Source organism: Phalaenopsis equestris, unplaced genomic scaffold, assembly GCF_001263595.1.
Source record: "Phalaenopsis equestris unplaced genomic scaffold, ASM126359v1 Scaffold203255, whole genome shotgun sequence".
Classification (NCBI taxonomy): domain Eukaryota; kingdom Viridiplantae; phylum Streptophyta; class Magnoliopsida; order Asparagales; family Orchidaceae; genus Phalaenopsis; species Phalaenopsis equestris.
Window position 1 is genome coordinate 174,477 of NW_018222893.1, and position 8,103 is coordinate 182,579.

Below are 8,103 nucleotides of genomic sequence, written 5' to 3' on the forward strand. Positions count from 1 at the left end.
TTTTTTATTACTTTATTTAGAAATAACTTGTTAGTTGTATCTACGTATCTCTTATTATGTAGGTGATAAACTAAGCATTTTTTTTAAGATTAGCAAAATTCCTTGATCTATTTGGTAATAAACCAAGTTACATTACTATTGATGGTCATTAGAAACTCAAAGTTGTATATCATGTCAAATCAACTAAAGTTAAGCATTAATTCTTAGGTTGCCTTTGGAATAAGTCATTGTCATTATCTAATTAAAGTTAAATTCAACCAGCACAAGAGTATACTCTATCTCTTCAATGGTGGAATCATCCGAATAAATTTTATGTCCTAAACTATAAATGGCTATATACTAGATTTTGATTATAATTTGAATGAAGATAATAGATATATAGGGATGAATTTTTAATAAGGTGCACTTTCGTAGAGAAACTTTTCACACATCTCATAAAGATGGACTAGAAATATAATTTTATAAGGACTTTGTGTGCCAACTTCCTCTCATAGAGTAACTTATACATTATTCTACATGAAATTTTGCTTAAATATTTGCAAGTTTATTTCTTTCCTTACATACAACATATTCATCGATATGACTAACCTTTTGAATAACTCGCATTATGTTAATAGGTACTTGACTACCTTGATATTAAATTTATGTTGGGCCATTATTAAAAATGAGATCTAACTTAAGGGTTGAAAGGAGTTGGTTAACCCAACTCACGAATAAATTTACTTCAAGTCTTGTGGGTTTAGTTCCTTTATGTTAGAGTCAAATAGCTTATTGACAACTCTCCCATCTTGATTTCATACTTGGAAAGTAGGCCAATATGCTTATTATATTTATGTAAGATATGATCTATATTGAAGTATACAAATTGGTTGCTCTCTAATTTCATATTAAAAATATTGTGTAATTTAATCTCAAGTCTAAAAAATTCATTAACTTGGTGTATGATCTGAGAACATAGTTAGATCTTGCACTCCAATCCCATCCACAAATCTTAAACTAATGATTGATGCTTCATGCCAAGCCTCATTGTCATTAGCTAGAAATTAACTTTAACTTCATGAGTCAATAAGATTCTTATTGAACTTGTTAAAACCATATCACCTCTAGCTCCTTATTCACTCAAGGCATTATTTTATCATTGTGACTACATTTAGTTTTAATTTAGACTTCTTGTGTTTTTACATAATTTCTGCTTTTAAACTTAATTGTTTTTGTGTTTTCTCCATGAATTTTGAGTAGTTTTCTTTATTTTTTTCCTTAAAATGATAAGTAATTAAGTGTTAGATAAAAGTTGTGTAAAGTATTGATCTATAATGCTGGAATAAGTTGTGATGATTTAATCCTTGTACAAGTAATTAAATGTTGGATAAAAGTTGTGTAAAGTATTGATCTATAATGCTGGAATAAGTTGTGATGATTTAATCCTTGTACTTCATTTACTTCTTGATTTGGTCAATTGAGATGTTAAAATTTTTTGTGAGAACATGTAAGATCCGTGATGACATTGTCTCAGTCAACTAATGGTAGAATCACATGAGATTGTATGGATGAGAATATAATTCATATGGTTCAGTGCAAATAAATATAGAAATAAAATTTGAATGGTGTAGAGTTAGAGGACTTGAAAGTGACAGACTAAAGCCCCCAATTCGATCTATTGTTTTAGGTATTGATACAAGAAGTTAGCCCCCAGGTGGAGGGAGAAGAGGGAACTCTGGCGTGAGAGCTAGTATATTCCCAACCTAGCCCGTCTTCAGGACTATTCACACTTTAGATTAGTCAATGTTCTTTATAGCATCTCTAGTAAGGGTAAAGAATAATATTGCTCCTATTTGGCACAAGACAACTTAAATACTTTCACAACAGAATTTTAATACTTGTTACTGATTCATGATAAGGGAAAAGATATTTTATTTGTATTGCTTTTATCTTACGTATTGCTTTTATCTTACAAAAATTTGCTTTTATCTTACAAAAATCTAGTTAAATTTAGATAGTTGTTACTTTATTTTCAATTATCAAAATTACCAAAAAGAATCAAACTTTAATTTCTACCATAGTATCTATAGTTTGAGTAAGATTATATTTCAAAGCAGAGTTTGTTATCTAATTTCTTCTTAAGAGTTTGTAGTTTTCCTTGTGGGTTCAATATTTCGGAGCTTAATCAAAAAGTCTTATATTACTTAATAACGATGTGTATACTTGAGTAGTATTCCAATACTAAAATATAAAAAGAACAGCGCACCAAGTTTTTGGTATCGTTGTAAAGAAAAAAAATATAAATAAAGAGAATCAGGAATCTAACTAAACATACATCGTAGTACTATCGTACCAGATAGGAATCTAGTTTTTGGCTTCTGTTGTCTAGAAACTTACATCTAGTTCTTAGCAGTAGTGTCAGAAGCAGAAGCATATCTAAGAAAAGAGGATCACTTTTGGTTGAGGTCTAGTGTTTTCCTCTTTAGTAATCTGGGGTCTAGCCATAGGACTTTCCTGTTGACTATTCCTAGAAAACTAGAAAAGGAACATTCACCATTAAAAATTCCAAACTCCTCCTTGCTCAACTTGAAGTTCCACATATTGGTCCTAACCTATACCACCTAGTAGGTGAGGTCATTATGGGGGAGCTCAATGAGAGTTCCCATAGGACTGCTTGCCGTGAGTGTTGACTCTGGGCGTTGGTCTAAAGCTAAGGTACTCACCTCACTCACAATCACTCACAAATACAAACCCAAAATTTTTTTGACTTTGATCCCTTAATCCTTTGGGAGACTCATGTAGATGATCCCCTAAACCCACTGGCCCTAGGCTAGGGTTTAGCTAAGTCCAATACATAGAGGATTCAAATGAGGTTTCCATTGGTCCATAGCTCATTTATGATGGTTAGTTCCCCAATTCTACCAAAAATACTTAACTTGGCCATTTTCCACTAAACTCCCCAAAATTACCCTTGAAACCTAAATTTAGCCAAAATTCTCATTTTTACCCAAAATACTCAAATTTGTTTAAAAATCATTTCAAACCTTTTGAAAACATCCAAATTACCCAAAATCACAAAAAATTGACAAATTGCCAAAATGCCCCTCCTTAGCCCAAAATTTCAAAGAATCCAAAAAATCCCAAAAATTCCCAAAACCTTCCAAATATTCCCAATTTCATTTTGCTCAACTACCACATGACCCAATTTGATCATTTTGACCAAAACCCCAAAATTGTCTTTAAAGGCCCAATTTCTCTAAATTCACTTCAAATGTCCATCAATTTGGTCCCAATTTCCCCCAATTTCAATTCTAAACTCAAATACATCTTCCATATGACCAATCTAAACCAAATCCAAGCTCAATTGGCTCATGCTCTGAGCCCAATTTTTTGGTCATATGACTTAATCTCACCAAATTGAACCTATAGCCTACTCAATTTGCCACAACTTATGTTTAAAGCTCTTCATAACACTCATACACATCAAACTTGACCTTCAATTGGCCTTGGTGAGGTCTCAATTCCATTTAATTTTAGCCCAAGTTCAAAAATCCTCAAATTTACGCCAAATTAGTCATGTCTCAAAATTCTACCAAATTAATTGTCTTAGCCCCAAAATTGACACCCAATTTATGTTAAAAACTTTTCATGACATTCCTATTAACCATTCTCAATAATCAATTTGGACTTAGCCCAAGCCTAGCCCAATTTAGACCCAAGTATAGCCCAAGATGCCCAAAGTGACCAAAATTCCAAAATCGTTCAAATTGAAACCCCAATTGAACTCAAAATCACTTCAATCCTTCACCAAAAATGTTCATCACAATCATCTACACAATGTTGATCAATCAATTGGGCTCAAGGTCATGGCTAGCCTAGTCCAAACCCAAGCTTTAACCAAATTGACCTACATGGACCCCTTCACCAAAACTTGACCCAATCTAGCCAAATTGGCCAACCAAAAACCACCACAGCCAAATTTTGGACCTTATTGACCAGGCTAAACCCCATGGAACCACCCAAATGAGCCACGGACCAAAGGATCCCCAAATCAAGGGATTTACTTTCAAAATTGCTTAAGCCTAATGGATTTTTGCCAAAACTAACCACCTGCCCAAATAAATTGTTGTGACATACTCCTAAATAAATTGCAGTTTTAGCCTCCCCTGCCCTCTTGGCCCCCCCCTCTAGCCTTGCCGGTCGGCCTAGTCGATGGAGGACTCAAAACCGTGAGCCACCACCCAAAATTTAAACCCAATTCAAACCTTGAGGCCACCTCATCCATTTTAAATTTAGAGCTTGTCTGCCCTCCATATAAGCATCATTTTACACCCCTCAATTGGCCCACAGAGCAACCATAAGCCATTTTTATAAAACCTCTACCTCCATGCCCATGGAAGGGGTGCTGAAAATTTCTTAAGGATACCCTCTGAAATCACTCCCTGAGCTTCCTTGAGACCTTCACAGTGCAACCCAACCACTCTATTGCCCAAATTTCCCTTGCCAGAGTTCAATTTTTTAGCTCAAATCCTTGCAGGAGACAGGACATTTTCCACCACACCTCCACAATGCACCAAATCCAAATTAAACTCACCCACACCATCACCACACTAAACTAAGACAAAGCCCTATCAAATCCGCCTCATACATAGCCTCTAAGATAGCTCAAGGCCAACACCCAAATACAACCTTAATCGAATTCGGGTCTAGACCTTTCACCACGACCAGAGGCTCAACCCTTAGCCTCCTTGGACCTTAACGAATGTGTCGAGCACCTCTAATTGAAGCTTCTCTGCTCAGAGCAAAGGTATTGAACTTCTTCTCTTCCCGAGCCTATTTTGATTCTTCATTTAATTAGAATTAATTTAATGGCATGATTACCATATGGATGTGTTTGTCACACTTAGACGAGTCCATAGGATCAAACCCCACGAGATTTGATTCAGTCTAGAGGGAGATCTTAAGGTTTTAGTGTGGATGGTTCTCGGGTTAGCCCATTTGGGGACGATGACGAGGAGTCATACGATCGCATGTTTATCTCGTTAACGGACGAGATGTAGCCGGATGAACTCTCGGTGCGTGAACCACGGGCCGCGTGGCATGCCCATGTGGAAAGATGTGGAAAGCGCTACGAATGGGAGTAAGTCGTGTCACCGTTCAGAGCTGCCTAGGATGAGGTGGCACCACGCGTTTAAATAGATAAATAGGGAATTAAATAAATCAGAAAATGATCCCAATTCATATCTTGGTGTAGAAAAATCATAAAAATAAAATAAAAATACTTACTTGCTTAGTGAACAAGAGAGAATAATATAGAAATAATTTGAAGTTCATGTGATTCATATTTTATTTTTAATTAATTAAACACTGTTTTGAGTCTTTTAATTATCCATACATGTAGACATTTCACCATGGCTTGAAATTTTGACATGTTGTTGCCTTTGTCTAAGGGAACCTTCTCTGATTTTGACAAAGTCATAGGAGATATCTAGACAGAGATCCATATTTTTCAAGTTTATGTTTATTACTTGCATAAATTAATCATAATAATTAGCACGTTGTTTAAGAAAATTTTGGCAGGTTTGTTGTGACCAGAGAACCCTTTGAAAAATATTTCATGAATTAAGTCATTAAGAATGCACCTAATCTTCACAAATCCTAAAATGCAAATAAAATTAATTTTGGGAAGATATCTAAATGACTTGATTTTTAATCTCCACTAAGATTCAAAGTTCAGAGAACTCTCCATAAAAATTTTAAAATATTTGGAGCTCATTTGATAACTCAAATTGATTTTCTAAGCTAAATGTCATTCTTAACACTAAAATGATTTTTAACAATTAAAATATAACTCAAAAATTATAAAAATTAATTTTTGGAGTTCTGTGTGATCAGATTAATTTTCTAAAAATAAATTTGTAATTAAAATAAAATTTTCATTTTTAAGCCTTTCTTTAATATTTAAATAATTAAAAAATAATAAAAATCACAAAAATAATAAAATTCATGAAAATGTCCTAAATTATTTCCTAAATACTTGGGAACAATTAGAATATTTTTCCTGATTTTCTAAATGAAGATACTCAATTTTGAAGCTTAAAATAATTTTTAAATGCTAAAAATGGATTTTCGCTAAAATAATTCTAACAATCCAAAGAAAAATCAGAAAAATGTGAAATATGTTTCTCTAGGTTCCTTGACCTCAGATATTTAATAAAAATATAAAACTTAATTTTCCACATTTAAAATATTTTATAAATAATAAATACTCCAGAACTTGAAATAATTCTAATAATTCAAATAAAATTCAAACAATCATGAAATTTAGTCTAAGTGTTCCTTTGATCTAAGTCTACCTCTAGTAAAAATTTCAAGTGATTAGGCTTTGCCTTGGTCAAGTTATGAAATTTTCGTTGAAAAATCCTATTCTTGCATATAAATAAATATAAATTAAATTAAAATTTGAAAAATCACATTTTCTTCTCTGATGTCATAATTGACCCATGAGTAAGATGGTATGCAAATTTTAAAGTCATTTGAATTAAATTTGATGAATTATGAAGTATTAGAGCCTTAGGGACAAAGGTGTAATTTTAGAAATTTAGCCTTAATTAACATTTAGATTTAATTCAAGAAAGGGAAATGGGCAACCTTTTATCTTAATTAACATATTTGGATGATTGAAACACAAGGGATTAATTAGTAGAAATCAATCTCACTTCTTCCAATTAAAGGATAAAACTAAAATTTCCTAGATGATTAAAATTTGGTAGTCTACCAAATTAAATGATCCTAGACTTAGGGGTATAGTTTTGTGTGTTAATAACTCACTAATTTAATACCCCTATCTGGTGTTTAAGTGACATTCAAATGTTTTGATGATGAATTATTATCCCTTAGAAATCTCCTTCAAAATGACTCAAACATCCACCAGGATCTTAAGGGCTTAGTAGTGACCTAAGCTAAATCAAATTTGATTAAATGAGGATTAGAAAAGTAAGTGAATAAAAATTGAACACCTTTGAAACACTACAAGCCCAAGTTAAAACCAAAATTGGCTAAGTGTCTTAATAACACTAACTTGCCCCTTTAAGGGTCTTCACCTGCATAATTCTCAAATTAAATGATAAATGATAATTACCCTACTCTTAGGGATGATTGAAACATCAATGTTCATTAAGCATTGGAGATACTTACAGGATAGGTTATTAAGCAACATAATAAGTTTAAAAAGACCTCGAGACTTTTCACCAGGCAGTGAGAAGGAAACATGGACTTGTTTCTTTCTCCAGATCTGTTGGATACATCGGAGGTCTACTAAAGTTAATATGTTTTGCTTAACAAAAATCATCCTTAATCAAACTAATAGGGACCCACCAAGAATGACCTAGGGTTGGGTAGATCACTAAAACATTACTTTTTCGCTTTATATAAAGTGCTCTCACATGCATTGGTGAAACGAGAAGACTTGTCGGGTACGCTTTTTATAATTTAAAGTGTCGTCTTTCTTGTACTTTCATACTGTACTTTTTATGCTTACAAAACTTGCATGCTAAACAACGATGTCACCCTGCATGACAACAAAAGCTGCTAGGGTAACCACAAAACCGAAACCAAAACTAAAATCAAATCTAAAAACAACCAAGATAAAATTTATTGCCACAACATTCAAAATATAAGATAACTCAAAATTTAATCATAAACATCATGAAACAACAATTTCAACTACATTAAGACGCCTCTATCGGATGATCGGGAATCCCTCAGAGGAGGTAACCTACGGTTGCTAACAAGACTTCCCACAGTCTAAATGAAAGTATGGAACTCATTAAGTTGAGTTTAGTAAATTCATTTGAACTAAGTGAGTCCAATAGAAAATAGTGGTATCGGGACGATGGAACCGTGGGATCTTGACCGGTGTCGCTTTAATCAACTTTAATATGGTCGAATAAATTTTTAAAGGACTACAACCATAGAGACATCTGATTTGACATCATAACTTGACACACTAGAAAAATCAAACTTGTCACGGCAAGGAGCTTAGAGCTAGCATTGTGGATAGTGTGGCCATCTTCAATAGTAAGAGAATCTACACCAGCTAAACTATTCCTCAGAATTAAAAAA